This window comes from Megascapheus bottae, chromosome 16, assembly GCF_031878675.1.
Source record: "Megascapheus bottae isolate mThoBot1 chromosome 16, mThoBot2.hap1, whole genome shotgun sequence".
In the NCBI taxonomy this organism is placed as follows: domain Eukaryota; kingdom Metazoa; phylum Chordata; class Mammalia; order Rodentia; family Geomyidae; genus Megascapheus; species Megascapheus bottae.
The window spans coordinates 32,900,865-32,913,205 of NC_143524.1; the positions used below are offsets into that span (position 1 = coordinate 32,900,865).

The 12,341-nt window shown below is 41.9% G+C and overlaps 1 protein-coding gene across 4 annotated transcripts in view; it reads left to right on the forward strand.

Annotated features, from left to right (window-relative positions):
* The window catches only part of Plekha7 (pleckstrin homology domain containing A7), a 192,602-nt gene that overhangs the window by 104,669 nt on the left and 75,592 nt on the right, over positions 1 to 12,341 (forward strand). Inside the window, exon 1 of one of the 4 annotated variants that reach the window (XM_090348068.1) lies at positions 6,750 to 6,834. The exons of the other annotated variants lie outside the window; for them this stretch is intronic. The gene's annotated coding sequence lies outside the window, so the exon portion shown is untranslated. Of the gene's footprint in view, positions 1 to 6,749; positions 6,835 to 12,341 lie in introns of those variants that run through there. 4 annotated transcript variants of the gene reach the window in all.

Below are 12,341 nucleotides of genomic sequence, written 5' to 3' on the forward strand. Positions count from 1 at the left end.
AAGCAGGCTGACCAACCAGCATTTCTAGATTGTGATACTTTTTGGCAGATACTCCTGTGCAGATTGGTATTTATTGTTCTAGGCCTCCTGTTCACCAAATACTCCTTATCCCCCATGGTAATAACCAAAATTGAATGCCATTTTCCCAAGTGTCCCTGGTTGAAAACCCTAAATGGTGTTATCTTCACCTAGTTGGAGAATAGAAGATGAAGAGTGATTTAGGAAGGTTGCGGACATTTCCATACTGGAATATGTCAACATGATGATGCCTAATGCACATGCAGGTAAAGGTCTCTTGTAGGCAGTGTCCTGTAAAGTTAAGGGTCTGGAGCTTGAAGAGTAGACCACAGTGGAGAGGCAGCTTTGGGCAATCTAAGCACATCAAGTCATGAGCTTTCCAGGGGAGAAGGTTTAGCAGGAAAGAGCACATAGCAGAACCCGTGGAGTCATGTGACTTGCTTGATCTTGTGAGCTGGGAGGACCAAAAGTATTCTAGGGCTTTTTTACAGAGAAAAGAAGCAATCTTAACAAGAATACATGATTTTTTTTCCCGTATTTCTCTTTCATTTTATGTGTGTGTAATAGGATCTCGTGTTGTTTAGGCTGGCCTCAAACTCTTGGGCTCAAGCCATCCATCCTTCTGCTTCAGACTGCTTCCTAAGCAGTGAGGAGTACAGTGCACTATTAAACCTGGCCTAAGTTTCTTCTTTAAATGATTTGGCAAACCCTTTCTTTGGATTCAGGCAGAGTTGAAGTAAGTTTCCCTTGTGATACTGAAGGACTTTTTTTGTGGGGTGGGGAGGGGATTTGCTTTGTAGCCAGTGGGCTCAGTACTTCAATGACTGGGCTGTTATACTGTCACCACCTCCCCTTTGAGCATGAGCAAGATGGCTTTTCCTGATTTGCTTCTTTTTTTTTTTCCTCCTGAAATAGCAGATTTTTCCATGGTGCCCTCTGTGTTCTTGGTTCACTGATTAATAGGCACTTGAGGAATTATTTAACATGCATCAGATACCATCACTAGCAGAGAAAGCAATTCATAGCCGATTCTCTCTGCTGTCTGTATCTCTCCCAGATGACACAGTTTGATGCTGGGAGATTGAGTCTGGATCTAGAAAAGCAGTTTAAAAGTGTGATTCAGAGGCACTGGTGTACAAAGTAGGTGTACTGGAAAGGTGGATGGTGCAGTCAGTGATATTTTGGATTCCTATTTTCCTACATGATTTTCTTCAAAGTCATTGCTGCTTAAAGACCAAGTTCTGACCTGTTAACCTGCAAATTTCCAGTCAGTGTCTATGCTAGAGTGCTAGGACTGCTATCCAGGGATGCCAAGGGCTGGAGATACATTTTTCAGAAAGTGGAGAACTGGGGCTGGGAATTTGGCCTAGTGGTAGAGTGCTTGCCTAGCATTCACGAAGACCTGGGTTCGATTCCTTGGTACCACATACATAGAAAAAAAGCTGTAAGTGGTGCTGTGGCTCTAGTGGTAGAACACTAGCCTTGAAAAAGCCCAGTGACAGTATTCAGGCCTTGAGTTCAAGCCCCAGGAGTGGCAAAAAAAAAAAAAAAAGTGGAGAACCCAGTAAGGCTTGCTTCTATTAAGTTTGTTCTATTATCCTGTACCAGAGTTTTTGTTGTTGTTGTTGTTATTTTGTTATTTTTTTGACTTAGAAATGTAATTTACATATGTCATGTTTTCTTCACAGGGGATAGTGTACTCTTTGGCCCCTAACTCTGGAATCAAAGGACCTAGATTTCAATCCCAGCTCTGTCCCTTTCTAGCTACATAATCTTACACAATTTCTTAGTGACTCTGATCCTCACATTTCTTCATCTGTGAAAATGGAAATAATAACACCTACATCCTAGATATGAGATAATACCTGTGGAGTGCCTGGAATGTAATGTGACACAAAATATGCTATACTCACTGAAGTGACTGTTACAGATAACTTCTCTGATTTGGCTCCTTGTCTACCTCCACCCTGCAACTAAGGCAGTCTGTAGAAGTCTGACATACTGCCATGGTGGACCCTCTATTAGGGATGTGGAAAGATGGTAGGGAGAATGGACCTCAACAACAATATCTATCTATGGTTTACTTCCTTGATATACTAGACATCACTTAGAAAATGCTCTACAGAGTGTACACTGCTAGGTTAGAGCTGTGATTGGAACCCAGTTCTAGCTCTACCTCCATATACTCACTTATTTGACTGTGTGTGCACGCTTACGTATGTGTGTGTATGCAAGTACATACTCACACTGGGTAGTACGGGGGCTTGAATTCAGAACCTGGGCACCATCTTTAGCCTTTTCACTCAGGGCTGGTACTCTACCACTTGAGCCATAGCTTCACATTGTTGTTTTTTTTTTTTTTTGATGGTTAATTGAAGATAAAAGTTTCATGGACTTTTCTTACCAAGCTGGCTTTGAATTTGAACTATGATCTTCAGCTCTCAGGCTCCTGAGTTGCAAGGATTACAGATAGGAGCTTTTAGGCTTTATACTTGTCTCAATTTTCTTGTGTCTTTGCTCCTGGAAAAACCAAAATGGAAAAAAGAAGGAAATACTAGTTGACCCCAGAAAGGTTTGTCAGAATGTTCTCTTTGGCTCTTTCTGCACAGTGTTGTGGAAACTTACTGGAAACTCCTGGTTTATGGTGTCCTGTGGGTCAGGCATCTTCTTCCTGCCATGGTCTTCAAGTTGGGACTGCCTTCCTTAATGGGCACAACTAGGAAATTAAAGAGGAAACTGCTGTGGGTGGGGTGTTTCCGAAGTCATCCCATCATGCTCTTTTCTAAAGGCGAGATAGACAAGGAGAGCCCCACCCTGCATGGTTGTCCAGAGTCTTTCCTCTCAGCACTGAGAGAAGGTAGTCCTCTGTCCCTGTAGCATTGCCTGGCCAGGAGACAGTGAAGTGTTTCAGTCCCTTGGTAGCCAACCTCCTTCAGTTTTCAGTTGCTGGGCCTCTGGAGCCCCAAGATTCTGTTATTACTATTGCTGGAGGACCCTTAGAGGGGACAGGTGGCCACTTAGGAGGCTTTGCTGAGCCGAGTAGGCTGAAGTATGCTGGGTGACCTGATTAGGGACAGCAACACATAGAGAAAGAAGCCACTGCAGAGGCTCCTCCCCTTGGAATGTAGCTGAGCTACTTTACCTCTCCCTAGGGATGACTTTATCTTTCTGAAACAAAGACCCTGCACTTTAATTCTTTGTGGACATCCCCTGGTCTCTGGGCACAGCCTAGCCCTCAGATCTGTGTGCTGATACTTGACAGCTCAACCCCAGTTTGTGGAGTGAAGTGCGAAAGGTCAGGATTTATGTGGGTCACACCTTAAAGCACACCTGCAAGGGAGCTCATGCTGCTGACTTTGCACCCCTCTTGGTTTCCCTCTCCCATTATAGCTCAGACTGCAAAGCAGCATGGGAAAGGTTGCTGGCACTGTCCTTGCAGTGGGTTCAGGAGAGTTATCCTTAGTGTTGTGATGACACTGAGAACATGACTCTAGCTGCCCCAGGTTGTTAGAGCCAGAAGGACTCCTTGTGTCCATCATTTCCTACCTTTTCTCACTTTGCAGGTATGTTGAGGTTGACAGGGACCACTGCCACCTGCTTCCTTCACACTTGTCTGGCATTGTTTACCTTGAGCAAATTAAATGCCCACAGTGGGGCTCAGAAGAGGCAGCGTGATACAGCTAAAGAATTAGGTCTCTGGACTTGGCTTCTGATGGGAATCTTCCAAGGTGTGTAGCCCTGTGCAAATGATTTAACCTCTCTTATGCTTCATTCCCTAAACTGATAATGTAACTTAGCGTTAAAGTGACTGTTAGAGACAAGATATGCAAATATCAACCATAGGCATTCAGAAAATGATGACTAAATATTAGGGCTGGGAATGTGGCTTAGTGGTAGAGTGCTTGCCTAGCATGCATAAGGACCCTGGTTTGAAGAAGAAAATGATGCCTTACTGACAGTACCAGTGGCTAGTTAATGGATCCTGGCTACACTAAAATATTAAAACTAAAGTAAAGCTGACACTGCTGGCTCATACCTTCAATCTTAGCTACTCTAGGAGGTTGAGGTCTGAGGGTCAAAGTTCAAAGTCAGCATCCTGTGAGAGATACCTAAGAGCTGGCCATGAAGTCTCATCTGTTACTTGTATAGAGTCTTGGTTCTGCTTTCCCACCACAGGTATCTCTTTAAATCCAGAAGCCCTGAATCTTACCCATGCATTTTAGACTCTCATACCAAATTACTGAGTGGTATGTCTATAGAACTAGAGAGGAGTACATGGCTATCTTGACAGGTTTTGCAGGCCTGGTGTTTATTCTTCTTCACCAGCATCCTTTCTAAGTGGTATTTTTTTTAATTTGTTATTTTATATGTTTGTTTTCTTGTCCTGGATGTGGGCTTGTAAACTTGGACCAGTGGGAGGCATCTAACCAGTGGGATGATGAGAGGCCACATGAACATTGTTGACATGTAATTCCTTGAAAAGCATGCCTCTTAGTTACTCTTTTTTTTCACTGGTCTTTTTTTAAAAAAAATTATTCATTTTATTTTATTTTTTACTTTTTGCCAGTCCTGGGGCTTGAACTCAGTGCCTAAACACTGTCCTTGGACTTTCTCTACCACTTGAACCACAGCACCACTTAAGACTTTTTTTTCTATGTATGTGGTACCAAAGAATCAAACCCAGGGCTTCATCCATGCTAGGTAATCACTCCCTGGTCCTCATTGGTCCTTTATAACCATCTCTAGTCACTTCTCAAATGAAGATAGCAATCATATGGTCAGTCTGCCAACGTCTAAAATTCCAAAACCTTCAGGAACGTGCCTTTGATAGGTTTGAGCCTTTACACATTTTTGGCTGGTCTCTCTGGGCTTGCAAGTTTTCCCAGTCTGACTTATAGGTATGACACCTCAAAGTGGATACAGTATTTGGTTGGACTCTGATCAATTCAAATTTTAGAAATATTGTATCTCCTATTTTTTGGCACTTACCCCGGGGTTTAGTGGTCCTTGTAACAAAATTTCCAGGCTTTTCTCTATTTGGGATAGTAGTAAATTAAAATGATTCAACTAATATATGTTCTGTTTCTAGGGATGCCATAAGAAAATACCACCAACTTAGCTTAAAACAGCAGAAATTTATTCTCTTGCAATTCTAGAAGCCAAGATCCCAAATCCACATGTCAGTAGTGTTAGTTCTATCCTGTGTTCCTCTCTGCTGCTGTGGCCATTGCTATTTCTTGTCATTCTTTGGTTCTAGGGGCATCTCTCCAACCTCTTCCTCTGTTTTATGTACTTTTACCTCATATGTGGGCTTAAACGTCACTGGGTTCCAGAGCAACAATATCAAATTTCTCTCTGAGGTCTTTTGGTTGTACTGCAAGGAATTGGACATGGGAATTTCCAGGACTAAAATGTATTTTTCATTTTTACTAGGGGAAATTAGTCACTGGAAGCTCGATTTTGTTTAAAGAAGGAAGTTAATTTTAAAACAGTGCATAATTTTTCTCAACCCTTATTTTCAAGGACCTAGTATTCATTCATGTTTCAGTAATAACTGTGACCTCAAGCAAATTTCTTAGCCTTCCTAGGTTGTAGTTTCCATGTCTGTAGAACAAAGAGATTGGCTAAGCCAACCCTGAGTCATTTTCAGCTCTAAACACTTAATGGTTTGGTTTCTGAAAAACCAGGGTTGCCCGTGGTAGGAAAATAGGTCTCAAGTTGACTAAGACAAATTACCATTCAGAAATCTGAAAATCTGAAAAACTATCATATTGTTCCCTTAGGGCAAGACCTAGAGACTGAGTTATTGTGCATTACACACCCCTTCCCTCTTCTCTTAACATTTCAGACTTAAGACACCATGGCATTGGAAAACAATTGGCTTTCAAATATTTGTTAATGCCATACATGTCATCGTTGGGAGCAAATGTCTTTAGGTCTGATCAGGAGGCATGATGAGTCCTGTAAGATTCTTTCTGAACCCCAGGTGATGCAGTTATTTTTAAAAGATAGTGGCAACTTTTTGAAGCAGTTTTCTTATCTGTGGAAAGTGTGCTGAAAGCTGAATTCAGTCTAAATGCCACAGTAGCCTTTCACATCAGGGACTGGTCAGATGCTTTTCTATCCTAGGAGCCTCTGCCTGGTGTGTGAGGGCCCTTCCTATGACTATCAGGGCTGTGTTCACCACTACCTCTGCTTTGGAGTGTGTGTGTGTGTGTGTATCCATATGTGCACCAGTTCTGGAGCTTGAACTCAGGGCCAGGGCACTAGGCTTGTTTTTTATTTTTTCATTCAAAGCTGGTGTTCTGTCAGTTCCATTGAAGGTAAGAGTCTCATGGACTTTCCTGTCTGTAGTGGCTTCAAACTACAATCTTCAGATCTAAACCACCTGGGTATGAGCCACTGGCACTGGTTTACTTTGGATGTTTGTTTGTGCTGCTCCTGGGGCTTGAACCTACAGCCCAGGTATTTAGTTTGTTCAAACCAGCATTTTACCATTTGAACCACAGCTCACTTCTAGCTTTTGTGGTATTTAATTGGAGGATCTCGGTTCAAAGCCAGCCTGGGCACTAAAGACAGTGAGACTCTTATCTCCAGTTAACTACTAGAAAGCCAGAAATGGGGCTGTGGCTCTAGGGGTAGGGTGGTAACCCTGAGCTGAAGAGCTCATGGACAGCACCTAGGCCCAGAGTTCAAGCTCCATAACTGACAAAAGAAAAAAAAAAAAAAGAAAAAAAAAGAAGAAAAAAAGTGCCATGGACTTTCCTGCCCAAGCTGGATTCAAACTACTATCCTCAGATCTAGCCTCCTGAGCAGGTAGGATTATAGGTGTGAGCTACCTGTACCCAACTTGGATTAAAAAAAAATATGGACTATTTCCTGTTTTAAACTTCAGCTGAATTCAAAAATATAAGACTCAGCTGAAAATTTAACATTCTTTTAGTCAAAATTGACTGGTTTGCAGGTATCAGTTTGAACTCTCTGATGTGTGTTGGGCTTGGTTGGCCTGTGGGATATCTCTCTCTAAGGACTGTTCTGGTGTGTACATTCTTAGAGGAGACCATAATACATAAAGTAAAAATCAAGTTACAGAACCATTACAAGTTTATTCTATTTATGTGGGTTTTTTTCTATAAAAAGTATGTATAAAATTTTAAATGCTTAAAATTTTCTTAAGTGCAAAATAGCAAAAAGATTGACACAAGAGCAGGGAAAGGTAGTGACCTCTGGTATTAGAGATTGGACTGGATTTTAGAAAGGGAACTGCTTTTGGTGTTTCATTGTTTTATAAAATGTAGCACTTAAATAATTTTTGAAAAGTAAACTACAAAAAAAAAAAGAGTTACAGAGTATACTTGCTGCATGAGGATGGGAAGCCATGAGTGCTGAGAACTTTGAGGGAGAAGATGTTAGAGCAACCTGGAATGAGCAGGAAGTACCACTTGGAAACTCAGGGGCCTTATGGTTTGGGCAGAATTCCTTAGAGAAAAGACAACAGGAGTCACAGACTCCACTTTGCCAGTGAGAGGCAGGACAAACAGGGTGACCTGGAGACTAGTGGATAGCTACAGCTCAGCATGATTAATCCAACCACATTGCCAACAGGCCAGGGGAGTTTGGAGGCAGGACTACAGCCTCTCCCTTTCTCTTTCCCAAGTAGCTGTCACTGATCTCTACCAGGGTGTTGCCTGGTGAAACAGCATTGACCTAAGTGCCTGATAAGTAAGCTCCTGGCACTTCCTGTTCCTCCACTTCTCAGAGTGTGAGCCTTGGAAGCTTATGGTGCTGAGCTATTTCCTCTACCTCTGTAACTAGCATGACTCCTGGACATTTTCAGAAGTTTTGTCAAGCAAGAAGCCATTGATTCAAGAATGTAACCGGAACTCCCCACTTTGGACTGATCTGGACTTGCATTTTGGTTATGTGGTTTTGGAAAAGCTCTTGACTATTTTAGCTGTTGACTTCTTGATTTGTGAAAGGGAAATGACATAATGGTGGTTGTATCAAGTGGACTGATACCTAAGCAAATAAGTGTGCTTTACAGTCTCATTGTGGTACTCCAGTTTTTGCATGTGTGTGTGTGTGTGTGTGCATGCGTGTGTGTGTGCGTGTGTGTGTGTGCATGTCTCTGTGTGTGCTACATATGAAATTTGTGTCTACTCATGGTCCCTTGATCCTGTTGGGTTGTAAACCCCTGTGCAGTGAGGATGACTGTGCTATAATTGTTTTCCCATTAAGCACTCAGAGTGCTAAGCACATAATAAGGCTAACTGTGTGTTAGATATATATGTGGGGTTTGTGCTTTTAAGCCCAATTCAGTCTTTACAGTAATTGACTAGTGATCAATTAGTATTTATGAATAAGCAAGAATATAATCCTCTGTCAGGTGTTGGGGTAACATACAAGGATGGCTTACAAGTAATTCATTTTTTTTTTCATTCTACTGTGGCAGCTCAGTTTTGTGTGATTTGATGTTTTGTAGTTTGGAAGGTCTTCTTTGAAAATACTTATGTAAGTTTCATGAAGCATGTAAACATTATAGTACAGAGCTCTTTTGGGGGGTTGGAAGTGCTCTAAGGCTTGAGCTTCATTAGTGTCATCCCTTATAAAAGATTTATTCTAGGCACTATTGGCATTATAAAGGATAAAGAAATTTCTAATAGGGAGGAAATGGTGATAACAGATGCAAATTTGAGTCCAACTGTCATCCTATGTAGACAAAACAAAATATCCTTTTTTTTTCATTCAGTATACAGTTACAATGAAAAAAGCCACAATGTTGACCCATGATTTCAGTATCTTAATTTCTCTTTCTGTCCCCTATGTTGTCTTTCCAGACCTGTTTTGGGAGTGAGAGCCACATAGTTAAATTTGTCCTAAAGTAGATGTAGCCGTACCAAATGGGGATGAAAGAGTCATAGATTACTTTCAGGAGAAGTGGATAAGGTGGCTTGTGACTGCTTCCTTGCCTATCCTGACTGGTGCGAAACTGATAAAAGAGTCATCAGTTCTCCACTAAAGATAGGCTGTTCATTGGGGCTGACTTCAGAATGAGTAATTCATTCTGACAGCAGAGCAAGAAGTTGGGTTCTTTCTTATATCCTGGTTCTGGGAGGGCAGCTGACCCCACAGTGTCAAAGGAGAACAGCCTTGACTCCTACAGCCCTAAGTACCTGCCTTGCTGTTTACTGCAAGCCAGTGTTCCTCTTGGCCACAGTGGGGCGGTGACTCAGAGCGGGAACTGTGTTCCTGTCTGGTTTCCAGATTTTGTGTGGGGAGTGAAGAAGGAGAATGAATGAGCAGGAGTGAGTGGCTGCTGGATTATAATACCTGAGAACACAGCTACTCAAGAACTGAAATTGAGAGAGAACAGGCAGGCTGGGAGCCTCTTTCATTGTCTGACCTGAACCTGGATTTCGTAAGGCTGTAACTGCAGAAGAAACAAATTCTGAACCTAGAGCTCAAAGACAGAGTGAGTCTATCTGCTGCTTTTCCCAGCAAGAACAAGAGAGGAGGTTAGTCCTGTACTGGTCTCATGGGATTGAGTTTGCTGCCATATACTCCGATTCATGAAAGCCAGTTAATGATGGAGAGCAGGAGTTTTTGATGACTAGGAGTGACTGCAGTTCCATTTTTTTAATAGCATAATTTACTTGGGCATAAATAAGATGGAAGTTACTATTAACCCTCCCCCTTATGTTATTACAGGGAATATTCTTTTTGCAGGTGAGACCTGGGGGGATAGCTGTTCTGCCTCTCTTTCTTTGTGTTCAGTTAGGGGCAGTGATGTTGAATTTCAGTCTGAGGCTCCATGGATGGCAGTAGTTTGAGATCATCCTCAGCATTTTGAAATGTTGCAACTGTGTGGAATGGTTAGCCTTTTTGTGTTGCATTTGGTGAACTTGATGTATTTAAAGGCTAAACAGAAGTATGAAAGTGGGTGTTCTGAGATTGAAAATATTTCCCCTGAAATCTGAGACTTCTGTAGATCACCTGTCTTTGAGTCAGCCCTGCCTGCTCAAGAGAGATTTTTCTTGAACTGCACTTTCTGAACTATGAGGTTTGTTGATTCTATGATGGACAGAGTGTGGCTGAAGGAAGGTACCTGTTGATCTTAAACCACTTTGCCTGGCAGGCAAATACTTTAAATAGAAATTAAGCAGGAGGCTGGGGACTGTGCCTTATTAAAGGGTAAAAAGTGTATGCTTGAGCCTTTGTTCTCTTATAGGCTAATAATGCTGGAGTTACAACATGGAAAAAGGCAAAACAATGCTTGATGCAGTGGTAGAGCTAGCAAAAGAAAAAAGAAAATACAGCAGGTGCTGCAGATAGACATGTCTTTTGGAGAGTGAGTATGTTATCAGTATTCTTTCCTCATAGCCTTGCAGGGCTGGTATTCTCTCTCAATAAACTTTCTATACATAAACTTGGCGAAGTCTCCTAAGTCATCCAAGGTTATGCATTGCCGATACATATTAGAACCAGGAGTGAAAACCTAGTTTGTGTGGCATACCTGCCAGGCTATCATGGAACTTTCATGTGGCTTTCCAGTTGGAGAATCCAGCTGCCTCAATGTATAGACAAAGAAACAGGGACCCAACGAGGTTGAATAGTTGCTCAAATCATGGAGCTGCTTGGTCTAAACAAGTCAGATACTCTGCTCCTATTACTTTTCCTGCCAGCTTCCTTTAAAAAAAGAAAAGAAAAAGAAAGAAAGAAAGAAAGAAAGAAAGAAAGAAAGAAAGAAAAAGAAGTTAGGGGAGGACTCTTTGTTTGATTTCCTCATTCTATTGGAAGTTTGAATGTACTCTTTCATAGACATTGAGAGCCAAAATTAAAAACTTCCCTAAGTGGTAATCTTAAATGTGGGTATTTTGTGCCTGATATCAGAGGCAGACAAATTTCATCATGGGTTATTAGGTCAAAAGAAATATGTTACAAAATGAGTTGGCTGCTGAGTGCATCTGAAAACCTCTGGAGAACCCACAAACTTCCCAAAAAACACTGGAAGACTCCAATCCAGGGTGTGGGAATGACAGACTCCTCACGTTGCCTGGCATACTAGCACAGGAAAAGCAGGAGATTCTATGTGGGCACCTTTCAAGAAGGACAGTTTCTGACCACCCCTCAGATGGTGGTCCTGAGGTTTGACTGGATTTTCTAGTTGGGCATGTGGTATAAGCCAGATGTGGATAGTATAGGATATTCTTCATTGGTCTGGTCCCTGCTCTCCAGGGATGATGGAGGCTCCTCTATACAGCATAGGATTTTTCATCAAGACCTGTAGGTCCTGCTTCCACATTCTCTGGGGCTCTGAAGTGAGGAGCAGCTGGGATAGGCTATGCATTCTCTGAAAGTGACTTGTGCATGTGCTCAGACTGTTGAGGAAAATGAGCTTGGGTGTCTGCTGCAGTGGCATGCCTGCTCCTGTGGTACATGAGAAGGTACCTGAAGAAGGTACATGAGAAATACATGAGCAACCTAAGACTGGAAAAGAGAGAGGAGGGCAGGATAAACACATATGTGAACTGAGCAGAGAGCAGCACACCCAAATTGTAGGCTTCATTCTCAACATTCTCTAGTTCACAAAGCAAGGACAGTTTGTATTTGTGTGTTTTTAATCAGGCAATAATTTCCTCTAGGGACTTCATATGCCTTTCTGTGATTCTCTCTGTTGAGTATATTAACCTTTATTTGCAGGGATGGGGGAATTATAGGAGGGTTAATTTCTCCAAATTATGTGTAATACAGTTTAGGAGAGCTGAGGTTAGTGCCTCAGCAATTGTAGTTTGATGGCTGATGACTGCTAAGCCCCTGTTTATATTACATGTTCATATTTCTATAGAGTTATTAGCAAGCTCCTATAGAGTCTTGGCCTCATTTTAAGGTAGGTGTCTCTTAGTGTTTGCTCATTCATTCACTAATTTGCAATACTTTTGAGTTTTCCTAGAAATGGTACAGTGCCAGGTACTGTGTCAGGCTGATATAGTAACAAAAAAGACAGGCAAGGACCTTGCCGTAGTAGAATTCACATGCTAGTCAGGATGATCAACAGTAATGACATATACATATAAGTGAGAACAGCTGGTTACTAAAGTGGTTGATATGAAGTGACTGCTATCTGAGCAACGAGGACCCAATATACAGGCTGAGGATACCCTTAGTGCAAAGGATATGAAATATGAAAAAAAAAAAAAACCTTGGTATTCAAGGAACAGCAGTGAGACCCTGTGGCTGGGAGGACTGAGAAAGTGGAAGGATGGAACATGATAAAACTGGAACTACACAGCAGTAAAGTTACCTCAGACTTTGTAAGCCAAGCT